Consider the following 14131-nt stretch of genomic DNA (forward strand, 5'->3'; position numbering starts at 1 on the left):
TTAGGGGTCCCTGTTGTCTCTCTGGGGTGGGGTATGAGGATTCAAAATAAAACAGGAGCATGCAAAATAAAACGGGCACATCTTTTGCCTACAGTCACTGATGTTTCCATGAAAGAGCTCCAAGGATGGTTGGGTGAGGGCTGCAGTTCCATTCACAGGACACCTCCTTCTCTGTCACCTGGTGTTGTCCCGTGTGCTTATGAGAACCTAAGATCACCAGGGAAAGTGTGCTGTTGCCGTCTGGCTTTCTTCCCCTCCTATTAAATGATTGCTATTATTTCTTTTTTTTTTTTTTTTTTATTGTAAGATTGCTATTATTTCTTTTGCCAAGGAGACAGTGTTTAGTAACCTCGACGGTGTACGGCCACCTTGTGGTCCTGGGACGCACCGGATGCTGTTTTCTTAGTCCAACACCCCCTAAACAGAGTTAGGGAAAGAAGTGTTGGCTCCTGCCTTGCTCCACCCAGTTGTAGGCTAAAAGAGGTTGAGGGTGACTCGTCCTTGGAATCAACTTGCCTGCCTCCCAGGGCGTGCCTGCCAGCCTCCGCTGTGCCCCGCCTGGAATTGGATTGTCCCGGACTCCTGCTGACATCGAGGGCTTTAGGGGGAAAGAAGAGGAGTCGCAGTGTCCGGCACCAAGTCAGGCACCCCATATCCCCGTCTTCCCTCGCCGTCCTCTCTGTTTTCATTCACCCTAAAACACTGTGCCCACCAGCAGTCCCCTACACGGAGGGCACTCTTTCTCCAAATCCAAGTTATGCCCCCAGCCTACAGCCGCCCAACTCCGGACGCTCTCCCAGGGCTTGCCTGACCCCCAAGGTGTCTCTTCTCATCTCCTTCCTCTCAGCTCTTTTTTCCTTTTAGCACCCCAGCTCTTAGCCAGCCGTCTTCCCACGTCCTCACCCCACTTTCACTACCTAGCCCACTACCGACCCTCCCTCCACAGGCTGTCCCCGGAGTGGCGGCTGAAGAAGCCAGGGTCACAATGTCTCTGGGGTAAGGTTCTTGTGGAAACTCACCTCCCTCCGGAATTTGCATCCTCCGGGGAGGGGACAGGGCTCCCAGAAAGCTGTCTCCCAGCCCAGACTGTCGCCCCACTCTCCCTCCCTACTCAAGGTCTAACTCGGGTCCCTCGCCTGCTTCCTGTGTTTACGCGGCGCTTTAGTCTCCCGGACTCGCAGGGTGAGCCCCAGCCCCGACTGGAGCGAGACAGCAGCCGCTAGCGCAGCCCCACTCGCGGGCCGGGGCGACTGGGGCTGGCGCGAGGCGCACGGAGCTCACCAGCTCGCCCCTCCCTCTCCTGGGACAGGAGGGGGCTGACTGGGGTGGCGGGGTCCGGGAAGGGGGGCTGGCTCTCATCAATTCTGCTGCCACCTCGTCTGCCGCCTGTCGGGAGGCGGGCGGGGGTGGGGCGGGAGCGCAGGCTAGGATTGAGACTCTTAAGTCGGGAGAAGTTTGCGCACAGCTTCACAGCTGGGCGAGCGCAGGAAGGCGCCGGGAAGGTGAGCCTCCCGGACTCTGGGGAGGTAGAAAGCAAGCCAGGGGAAAGAACAGTTGTCTTTTAGCTGATAAGACAACCTAGACTTGGGTCTGAACCACCTAAGACAGATTTAAAGTGTCAGAAAACCAGGAGAGGGGCGGAGAGGGAGGACTGAGACTAATGCAGTTTGCTCTCGCATCAAACTAGGAAAGCCAGCCCCCCAGCCTCTGGGTGGGCTGCGCCGCGCGACTGGCGGACCTTCCCGGGTTGGAGAAGTGCGCACGTCCGCACCTCACCCTGCGGCTGACATCTCCTGCCCAGGAGATGGGCGCTGAAGCTTGAGCGCCTGAGTCCCTGGAGCCACACCTGCGAACACCCTTTGCTTCTATTGAGCTGTGCCCAGCCGCCCAGTGACAGAATTCCAGGTAAGGAGGGTTTGGAAATGAGCGGGACTTAACGATTTGGGTTGTCCAAGGGATGTTTAACAGTGCAGGTGCTATAGGCACCTTGCTTTTTGATTATAGAAATGTGGTTTGATTGTGGTGCTTGTGATTCTCATGTAGGGTCAGCTAGGTCTTAGATGCTTTACTTTACCCTTGATAAAGAAAAAAGAAAAATAGGTGTCCTGGGAAGAGCCAACAACTTATGGTTTCGTATTGAAGAATCGTTTGATTTCTTGTGACTTTTACTATGTTGTTCATATCAATTTTCCCTCAAAAGTTTTATTCTCCAACTTATTGGGTAGGAAAATTACGGGGGTTTAAAGTTGTGAATTTTCCCAAAGGGTGTTTATTAACTGACAAACATATAATATCGGCATCTATAAGATGTGTCACGGTTGTTCTGGATATTGGAAATGAGCACAGTAGTGAATGGAGTTGCTTGTTAAGTCATGTTTTACAGAGAATTGTTTTCCAACAATCATTTATGCATAGCAGCCATTCTTCACACCTATTAGGAAAAATATGTTGTGTGCATGTTTTCCAAAAGAGTACTCTTTTTCATGAAGCTCTTCCCAAGCCTGGGTGAAAGACATCAAGAAAAGCTGTAACAAATTAATTCCTTTTCTCAAAACATTCATTTTCCTTGAGGTCCAAGTCAAAAATCAACAATACAATTGAGATTAGTAAACTATCATACAGACTTTATTTAGCAAATCTACCTAAGAAAAGTTTTATATGAAAGCTTTAACCTAATACTATGTGATATATGCAAGAAGAGAACGCAGGGTTTCACTTGCCGATCTTCAGGAGACCCTGACTATTTCCTGGCTGTGGTTAACCGGAATCAAGTTATCTATGTAAGGCTATTTGTTGAAATTATTCGGTGATTGAAAGTGAAATGTTCAAAATAAGTCAAAGTTTTACAATGTAGTTCTTAAAGCTAATCTTTAAATTACAGAGTGTCCGAGTTTGAGTCTGTCTTAAATGATCATAGAAAGCAAATATTTTATGTATTTGGGCCAGTTGACTTACCATTAAGGACAAAGTAGGAATTCTTTTAGTATTATGGAATTTATAAAGTGTAATTTCTAATAGGATATTGCTAGCCTATGAGTTCAGTAGTAAAATAACTCAGCTTTAAAAAGTTGAGATTGCTGGTTATACACCAGTATTATGAGAGAAACTAAGATGATTAGATTTGTAAAATCTTTACAGTTTAAGTTGGTATTCTCAGTGGATACTCATTTCTACTCAATATTTTAGCATAACTCAAAACATCCATCAGCCAGGATTTGTTCTGGTTCAATGCCTCTAACCTGTAGTTTATTTTATGAACTATAGCCCAAGAATAATATCTGGTCATATTATAAAATGTTCTAAGTTTATTCATTGGCTACATCAACACAATAAGTGAACAAGAAATCTTCATTATAACCAGTTTATAAGAACACATAGATAATCTTGGAGTTGTTTTGTTTCATGATTCTCAAAGTTAAAAAGAAATAGCTGATATAAATACATCTTCTGTTTCTCATTTTGAAACTGGAGGTAATGATTGATGGTGGATGGACAGCATTTGCTCTAATCAGTTGAAGAAAGGGAGCTAACTATTAGTTTAGTTGTGCCATGGCAATTCTGTTCTTGATGAACCTCTCAGACTCTGTCAATGTTAACATGAATGAAAATATTATCTACTGTTGGTTTTTATTAGAGTTCAAGTGAAATGGAAATAGGAGACCGTTAATGGTTTCAATGATAATCTAAACCAGTATTCTCAACTCGGGCTGCAAATTAGGGTTAATAGGAGAACTTTCAAAAAATACGGATGCTCAGCCTTACCCCAATTCAATCAAATCAGAATATCTGTGGAAAGGGTCTGCAATTTGATGTATTTCTTTAGGTGATTGTAATATGCAACCAGGATTGAGAGCCACTGACCAAGAGGGTTTCCACCAGACTTGGTAGAACTCATTGATGTGGGAGGCTTTTGAAAAAAATAAATGTTGTTTGTTATGTTGCTGGTCAAATAGTTTTTTCTTTAAAAAAAAGAAACATATATGTATAAACATACATATATATGTATAACTTGATCTTACAATTAGAAGAAAAATATTTTAATATTTGATGTTAGATGTTTAGACCATAACAGCTTCTCGGAAAAACATTTTTTATCCAGAAAACAAGCTATTGAGTTTGAAATTGATCTGCCCATCCAGAAAATGCTTTAGTAAATGAACTCTAGCTTTAAGAGATGTTGAAAATAATACTTGATGAAACATACAATTTTATCTCCTTTTGCTTAAGACCTGTATAATGTGTAACGTACAAATACGTACCCTTTTGAAAGAAGAGAAAGAGGAAAATAGCATCATTCCCCTTGGCACACTAACTACCATATACCCGGTGCCAATGATAATCTAGTACTTTTACAAAAATTATGTTTTAAGCTAAGAGTAGCCTTGTGAGTTGCAAGCTATTATTATTATTTTATGTGTGAGGAAATTAAGGACCCATTAGATTAATGAACTTGCTCAAAGCCACGAACCAAGTAAATTAAAAATATATTTGAACCCAGGTCTTTTTAAGTTCAATGATGGATTACATTATATATTTATATACATATTTGTATTTTTTACAACTTAACAGCAGCATTTATTTAGAGATAATATAAGTTAAGAGTACAAATTCTGGCACAGCTCTGCTTGAGCTTGACTTCTGGCTCCATAACTTTCTATCTGTGTGATTTGGGCACATAATGTAACCTCTCTGTGCCTTAATTTTCTTTGTAGAATAAGAATTAAATGAGTTAATATCTGTAAAGCATTTGGATAGGTGTCTGGTACATAGTAAGTTCTATGTGTTATATTTTTTTAAATGTCATTCATTCAAAAAAATTTTGATTGTTCTATGCCAAGCATTGCACTAAGCCTGAAGATACACAGACAAATAAGTCATATCCCTATCCTCAAGGATGTCGTGTATAGTAGAGAATGACAAGTACATAAGTAATCATCCCAATCAGGTATGGATCTTTTACTTAATTAAAAGCATCATTTCTGTGACAACGATGTGCTTTTCCATGTGAATGTGATCTTCCAGAGCTTCATATAATGAGTGTTATAAAACCAAGTGATAAGATTTTGTGTTTTCGTAATGATACTAACTTGTTTTCAATTCTAGTATCAAAACACAGAAAATCATATTAACATATGTTTCTGGCTTCCCTTATACATTTAGAAAACCAGCAATATGGAGAGGTTTGAGATCTTTAAAATTTTATATTAAAAGTGAATCATGAAGATAGAACATTGGAGAAGAATCAGTAGAAAAAATGTTATCAGTATCTGTTCCTCAATACTTCTAACAGTAATTTTCTTGAATTGGCTTTTCAAAAACAGTTTTGTCTGATTAGAATGTAGTTTTGTTTTTGTTTTTAAGAAAAAGAAATGTTTCAGGGAAGAAAGAGTGGATCACAGAATACAGAAAAATGTCCCTAATACAAGTTGGCAAGGCAACATATACCTCATTGAAGCTGGCAGCACTTCCTAGCCTATGCCTGCAGCTCTGCACAGCTGCCTGGTACCTCCAGGGTACCAGTGGATACCTGAGGTATAAGATTCTGTCTGTTAAAAATTAAAGTCCCTGTTTATTTTTTAAAAATAGCATATAAATTGGTATTGTTTGTACCAGAATAACACAGATAATCTAAACTCAAGGAGTTATTTCTCAAAGAAATAAAGTACCTGGTTCAGTGAAATATTTAACTATCCCATTTCACTAAAATTTATGTTTAACTATTTCAGTAAAATTTATGTCTTTCCTCTCTCTTATCAAGTCTCAGACTACTTCCAGTTTTTCCCATGGATGCTACATTTTTCTTCCTCTAAGTATCAGTGCCACACCTCTAGTTTAAGTTTTTATTATCATTAATAAAATATTTATTCTCCTAATATTCAGTCACATTAAGTTTCTTTGTGCTGAATTCAGTGTTACAGAACATGGTTAGACTTGTTTTCTAATCTCTAGTTTCTCCCCCTCTGTTCATAATTATTCAGTAATGGTCCAAGGACTGCAAGACTTAGAACCCCTTTTCAGCCTGGTATTTAAGATGTTTCATGGTATAATCCTAGTGTAGCTTTCCTATCCAAGTCAGGTAGAAAACCTCAACCGCTCCTTAATTTTAGTTCTGAAGCTGTAGTTACACCAGAAAAATTGACTCCTGATTTGGAGTCCATTCTTCACTTTCAACCCTGTGCCCTTGCATGTCAACCTCAGTCTATATTACTCTGCCTCAAAATTGAAGCATGTGTGTGTGTGTGTGTGTGTGTGTGTGTGTCCCTTTACATCAATGGTTCCATTGCAGAGCTGCTTTTCTTTGGTTTTCATGTCTCGCTGCAACCCTAGTCTCACCTAGTCTCACTCCCTGCCCTTTATTTGTCCGGTGGTTCAGAATTCAACATTTCAAATCTTACCTTCCTCCATCCTTAAAATGTATTAATCATTCTCCCATAACACATCTAACAAATTTCCATCCTAATAGCTTTGCTCATATTTTAAAACTCAATAAATATGTACTAAGTGCCTATTATGTCCTAGTCAGGGGATATCAGGGGATATTGTGACAGATTACAGATCCTGGTTTCATGGGGAATGGAAAAGACAGTCAAACCAACAAACATTATACAGCCCTGTGGTATGTATTCCAATAGAGAAATGCCATGAGGGTGCCTAGCTAGACAACTAACCCGGGCATCAGGGAAATTTTCTAGGGAGGTTACCCTAAAGGGCATATGATTCAGCATTGAAACGACAGAACAGAATGAGCTAGATAAAGAGGGGAAGAAATGAAGTGTTACAGGCAGGAAACCAGATTGTGGCTTGAAACAACATGGTGACCTGGGAAAACCACAGGTATTTTTGTTGTCCCAGCAGGGTCTAAAGGACACAGATTATACACAAAGAAGCTTGCATGCCTACCATACTAAAGGGTTTGCATTTTATCAGGAAGATAGTGGGGGTCCTTGAAGGAGTTAATATAGGTTACTGAAATAATCAGATTTGCCATTTTGGTAGATCTCTCTGGTGGAAAATAAGAGGCATATTAGATTGAAAAAAGGATGGATACAGATTAACTGGACACCCGCAGCCTTACTGCAGTGACAGAGGGAAGAATCAATTAGGGCCTCCTTGTTGGAGACAGAAAAGGAAAAAAAAAACAGGAAATTATTTTAAAGGTAGATTTTGTAGGATTTGGTGAACAATAGAAATTAGAGGTAAAATGAAAGAGAAAAATTGTATGATTAATTCCAGGCCTCTTTCGTGGATAATAAGAGAGATGTGATGTCATTCACCAAGTCGGGACAAGGAATATTTTGGAGAGGGAAGATAAATTGTTGAATTTGGAGGAAAAAAAATAATATCTTTGGCTCATCCATGTGATGATGTTAAGTAGAAGTAGATATAGAAATTAGTGCCTCAAGAGAGAATTTGGTACTAGAAATATAAATTTAAGAGACATAGTGAATCTATTTCAGCAGACAGCATAGGAATAAAGCATATTATCTCTGGAGAAGTAAAAACAGGGAATAAAGAAAGAAAACATAGAGGAAAAAATTAAAGGTAGAAAATTAAAAGAAAAGTAAAACATCTTAGAATCCTGGAAAACACTAATATTTAAAGGGAAATGGAAAACAATCCTGCAAAAAAAACACAGAGATGAAAGACTACAGGAGAGAGAGAGAGAGAGAGAAAGAGAATGTAATTTTATGGAAGCCAGGAAGGAGAAAGCGAGCACTCATGCGGGATGTTACCAGTAGATCAAGTGGGATAAGGATTGAGAGCTCGCAATTGGATTTAATTGAGAGCAATTTTAGTCGTGAGTTGGGTGTGGGTTGAGAAATAAATGTGAAGTGAGGAAATGGAGACACTGATTGTACACAATAATTTCAATCAGTTTGAGACGCCTGCCTTATTTTATTTTCCCTTTTTGAAAGGTGCAGTCTCCTAAAGCTTAACTTACATGCTGCTTCCTTCTTTTTAGCCTTTCCTGGACAGCGTTTAATCCCCCCAACAAAGATGTCATATCACATCATGATTGATATCTCTTGTTTTAGAGTTTCCAGAGGTCCCATGCATGTGAGCTGTGTGTGTTTGCGTGTGTATGAATATATAGGTATATATTAAATACCCATGTAGTATGTAAAGTATTTTTCTCTGTTGCCTTGCATTCATTGAAATAATTTTCTTAATCTCTTTATTGTGATAGTGTATTGGGGAAAAATGAGTTTATAAGCCCCTGCCCTCAATAATAATGATCTGGAAATTCTGGGATTTCTGCATATACCAAATATTTCCCAGACTGTTTGCGTACTTAAAAGTTGCATAGAGCAGCCATAAAAAAGGATGAGTTCATGTCCTTTGCAGGGACACGGATGAAGCTGGAAACCATCATTCTCAGCAAACTATTACAAGGACAGTGGCATGTTCTCACTCATAGGTGGGAATTGAACAATGAGAACACTTGGACACAGGGCGGGGAACATCACACACTGGGGCCTGTTGGGGGTGGGGGGCTGGAGGAGGGACAGCATCAGAAGAAATACCTAATGTAAATGACGAGTTGATGAGTGCAGCAAACCAGCATGGCACATGTATACCTAAGAAACAAACCTGCACGTTGTGCACACGTACCCTAGAACTTAAAGTATAATTTAAAAAAAAACCTTTTTATAAAAAAAAAAGTTGCATAGATAAATTTTTCAGGCCAAATATAGCAATTTTTGAATCACAAATTATACCATTTTATACTTGTTTTATGGTGGTTTAATCTCCCTTTTGTATTATTTTCTTATTTCTCTACCAGATTACAAAGGACAGAGTCATCATTATTTCTTTGTCCCAGCACATCCAGGAGACCCTCTCTTCTCTTAGAGAAATGAGTTAAAACTTCCCTAAACGTGTCCATAAATAAAGTGTTTTTTTTTTCTCCTGCACACTGAGGCTTAAAGTTTTCTTGTTTTAAGTTATCAACTAGCTGTTTCCCCAGAGCTTTCAGCTATTCATCTGTAGTACTTCCTCCAAACCAATAATTCATTCATATTCTTAACATCCATTCTTCTATTTCGGGTTTGAGTTGGTTTTCTTTAGTGAGCATTTAAAACATAGCACACATGTTCAGAACATAGCATTCAGTTTAATCATGCAGAACTGTTTCCCAACAATCCTCTGCCCTCTTAATCACAAAGTCATACCTCTATTTCTCCTCTGCTTCTTGCACTAGGCTGGAGCTACTTAGGTGGTATTTATACCTCTTATAGGCAAGAAAAACAAAACTAAACTAAACATTTTTCCTTCTCATTTTCCTAATGTGGATCCAAGCCCTGAAAGCAATTAATCCTAAATAGTTTGAATAGCTGATTTTCCGCAAGTTAATATTAATACCTTCTAGATTTCCCAGGTATAACTAAAAATAGAAGAAAAAAAAAACAGCTACTATTCATTGAGCCCTTACTGTGTGCAGGATACAATGATACTCAGTGACTTCTTAAGACGATCATATGGTATATTATCAAGCCCATTCCATAGGTGAGGAAACAGGGCAGAACACTTACAGGGACCCGGCAAGGTTCATACATCTCTGAGTGGCAGAGCTGGAACTCAAACCTAAGTTCGCCTAAAACCAAAAGACTATGCTCTCTCTGCTACTGTACTCAAATGGAATTTTGAGGGCGACTGAGACATCTCTTTATTTTAATATAATTGGAATGTTAATTGTCTTTGATGATTAGAGCCTGTAAGTAACAGAATTGGGAGCCTCTCTCAATGGATATTTCAGCCAATCTCTATAGGCTTTAAACTCAGCTCTCCAACTCAATCAGGCCACCGGAACTGTGACTATACCTATAACCAAATTCCAGCCTTTTGGTATAACCTGGAATAGTTCAGGATCACACTTCATATTAAGTTTACATTCCAGATAGCTAAGTATACAAACATAACGTTACTGCACAGAAAAAAAAAAGTGAAATGTGATATAGTTCTTCTAGGATTTCATAGGTTTTTATTGTCTGTCCCAAATCTATTAAGTAGGCAGACATCAAGTAAATTTAATTGCAAATGGATTTTAGTTTGGTGTCAGCTCTTAATCAATATGAAAATTATATTTATTGTATTATAGGAAAAAATCTCTTTAATAATAATATTTTTTAAAGAAAAGCTTTGCTTTTTGAGATTTCCTCTCTAGTGAGGTGTTCATAAAGTCAACGCAGGCAACAAGGGAAAAAGAAAGGAAAATTGTACTGCTGCCAAATTTAAATTTTAAATTGACTTGACTCATCCATTAATTAACCCAACTTCCAGCATAATTATTTGTTTCTAACCTTAAGTCTGACAGATAGAATTCTTTCAAGTATGAGGATGTATCATAGAAAACATTGGTGTTTATGGACATTGGAATGGAATCTCTTTAGCCCAAGATTCACAGAAGTTCATGGCACAGGGTACATAATAATGCAAATTGCTTTAACACCTTCTTCACTGGGCCTACTGCAGGACTGAAAGGTCAGGATATTAGACCACTTTTTCATTACTAACATCACATAGACTGCAAAGGTGGCACTAAGGCAAAATCCCAGCAAAGTGGTGAATGATCCTTGCTCGAGGGCCAATTTAGAAAAAAATAAGAATTTACTGGGTGGCTTCTTTTCCCATTCAAAATGAAAACAATTGTATTGCATCCCATGAGGAAAATATATATTCTTCAAATTAGATGTGTTATTTTAGTGAATACAAGGTCAGTGAGAAACTTAGCATTTCTTCTCAGCTACTAAAATATTAATATCTGGGCATATTTGAAGAGTAGCAATGTGGAGTCCACAAATATCAAAACTGGAAGTTATGGTCTGCATTTTAATTTGTTAAAGAGGCATTTCTAACATTTGAAGTAATGCTATATATCTTCTTGATAACTAATATTTTACCCTTATTATTATTCAGGAGCCCAGTGCATTCATTAAAGAGGAGACCATAGCAGAGATGACATTATTTTCCAACCAGGAGGTAATAGTTCTGCCATGAAAACTCCAGCCTTCTGACTCCACATCTAGTGCTCTCCCTAAAGGAACTGCAAAGTTGCAGGGAGCCATAAGCAAATGCAGAAAAATATGTGCATTAATGTACTTATAGATGACCTCAAAGACAGTTAAACACATGAATAAGAGTGGCTCTGCATTACATTGTAAAAGAGGCAGAACTTGTCTCTCATGTCCCCTCCCCTTCTCCTAGTTTGTCCGGCACCTACCATTCATATAGTATTCTCATTTATTCTAGAAGCTGGCCTTCCTAAGGAAAAGCCTCATTGTTTGAGTCTTTCCACAATATCTCTCTAAACCCCCTTTGCCCCTACTTCAAAATTAATTACTTTTATTTTGCCCTATGCCTACAATGCCTGCTTTCTGCAAAGTATGACATAGTGAAGTAAACACGGACTACCTTCAGGAAAAAAAAAAAAAATGGCTGGGTGTGGTGGCCCACTCCTGTAATCCCAGTATTTTGGGAGGCTGAGGCAGGTGGATCGCCTGAGGTCAGGAATTTGAGACCAGCCTGGCCAACATAGCGAAACCCCGTCTCTACTAAAAATACAAAAAATTAGCTGGGGGTAATGGTGTGCACCTGTAATCCCAGCTACTTGGGAGGCTGAGGCAGGAGAATCACTTGAACCCGGGAGGTGGAGGTTGCAGTGAGCCGAGATAGTGCCATTGCACTCCAGCCTGGGCAACAAGAGCAAAACTCCGTCTCAGAAAAAAAAATGTATTATCAATGTTTATGATGTGTTCTTTGATCAAATGTGTTTGAGTCTTTATTTCTAAACTTGAAGAAGCTTTATACTAAACTTAAGCATGTTAAAAGCTTAATATCCACTGCCTCTAAGGTAGCCAGACCACTGTCATCTATCACTTGGACCACTCCAACAACCTTCCATCTGACCTGCTCACCAGCACTCTGTCCCTCCCCACACATTCACCACTTAGTTCTCAAAGTACTCTCTTTCTGGTAGATTCTCGGAAATTAAATAATAGTGTTGGCAATGATTGGAATATAATCTAAACAGAGACAAGTGTGAAACTTTGATCAATCCCTGATTCCCAGAAATGTGTAATTTCTACTTTCTAAAAAAAAAAAAGTAAGTTTTGAAAACTTTCAAGAAAACTCGGATATGAAATAGACATTGAAATATTTCAATAATAACAATAATGGTAATAATAGCTAACACATAGTACTTACTATGAGCCAGTAATTTTCTATGCCTTTTATCGATTTTAATGTATTTAAATTTCACAGCCACCCTCTAAGGTAGGTACTATTGCACGCTTTTACTCATAAAGAAACTGAAGAACAGAGAGGTAAGTATCCTACTGAAGAACACACAGCTAATATGATGGATTCGGAAATGAACCAAGGAGGTCTAGCTCCAGTATGTAAGTAAATCAGAAAAGGGAAGTGTGCTCATTATAAATGTATGACGGCGAAAGCTCTGTCATTATAATATAAAATGTCTTTCAGTTTTGCATTTTGTGTGCCTTTGAGCAGCAGATCCATGGATAGAAAGTCAAGAGAATTAAATAGTGATTTTTCTTATTTATTCCAAATATTAACCTCTACAGCTGTCATGGGATGTACTCAGGCTTATAGTATTCCACTCTGCATTGTGGTTTACACAAAAGGGAAATTGTGCTTTGCCAGGTTGACATCTCATTCATAAAAATTAGAATCAAATGCAAAAACCTAATCTGCCTTACTATTTTAAAGGTGCGATTTCTGCTAACAAAATGCAAAATACAACTCTTAGCAAAACATGGCTTTAAATAGAATTTCAAAACTATACATTGATTAGTTACATGAAAATTAGTCAGAAACCCATGGTATGTGTGGTTGTAATGATGTGGAGAGAAAAAGAGTGGTCTAAAAATGGCAAGTAAAAAATACATTGAATTTTAATTAGGCTAAAAATAGTCAAGTTTCCTATTCACTCACTTGGAAATGATAAACTTTCCAAGATCTATTTTGGAGCATGGCGACTCTTTTCCATGTGTTCTAAATGGTCTCATTTCCCTATATGATGACTACCTTGGCACTCTGTGTACTTGTGCAACGGGAGGGATTTGTTCTGGTACTCAAAGGAAACTGTGTGTGTACTTCCGTGTTCAGGCTACACAGCCTTTTGCAAGTGATTTTTATTTACTATTTCTGATATTTTTAAATTTATTTACCATATTTGAGGTTATTTTCTTTTCTAATATAATTTTAGCTCTTTTATTTACTGTTTTTAAATTTTTCATACGTTCTATATTTGAACATGCTTTAGTCCAAAGCTTTTTCCCTTTCATTGCTCCAGCTCATTTTAAAAATAATAAAAGAAAGAATATTGATCTCAAACCTTAACTGCTTACATTAGATTATCCAATTTCCCCATGAATTAGAAAATTGTTAGGATATTCTTTATTGAAGAGCCAAGATTATAGTAATGCAGGCTGATTTTATCTGTTTGTTTTACTCCATCACTGTCCAGAATCTTCCAGCTGGCCAGATTTTACCCCATATTAAATAAAAGAAAGGGTTGGGTTCCAGATATAATCACAATGATGACTAGTGGGCAATAGGTGTGGGAGATAAATGCACCATGGGTGACTCCTTGAATTGTCCAGGACACCTGAAAATATAAGCTTATGCAGGAAAGAAAGCACATATGTCTGGTCTTACCACCACTCACATCCAAGCTAGAGGTGTTTTTTTAATGATAATGTCTTCATTTTTGTTGTTGTTGTTGTTGTTTTTCCTTTTTATAATACTTGTTAAGTAGAGCTCCTGAATAGATATTGCTCAGTCTTTAAGTGAAAATCATGCATATGTTTTGCTTTTAACACTATTATCAGGCTTGTTGATACATGCCAAGCTATGTACAAACATGCATTACCTCATTTAGGCTCCACAGCAACTCTGAAAACTAGGTACTTTATCTCCAATTTACAGATATGAAGACTGAAAATCAAAGAAGTTAAATAATTAATAATCATAAGAAATAAAAATAAAAATAATTGCTATTATTACTAATAATAGTGTTAATAACTTAAATTTAAAACTAACATTTATTGAGGGCTTAATATAAAGATTCTTGGATGAATCATTCCATTTAATTCTCATAATAATCATA

The 14131-nt window shown here is 38.2% G+C and overlaps 1 protein-coding gene across 1 annotated transcript in view; it reads left to right on the forward strand.

Moving 5' to 3' along the window:
• The first annotated feature begins 1469 nt into the window (after positions 1-1469).
• CALCR (calcitonin receptor) overlaps positions 1470-14131 on the forward strand; it is a 153267-nt gene continuing 140605 nt past the window's right edge. Inside the window, exons 1-2 of the mRNA XM_002818256.3 lie at positions 1470-1502; positions 1688-1905. The gene's annotated coding sequence lies outside the window, so the exon portion shown is untranslated. The remainder of the gene's footprint in view (positions 1503-1687; positions 1906-14131) is intronic.

Source organism: Pongo abelii, chromosome 6, assembly GCF_028885655.2.
Source record: "Pongo abelii isolate AG06213 chromosome 6, NHGRI_mPonAbe1-v2.0_pri, whole genome shotgun sequence".
In the NCBI taxonomy this organism is placed as follows: domain Eukaryota; kingdom Metazoa; phylum Chordata; class Mammalia; order Primates; family Hominidae; genus Pongo; species Pongo abelii.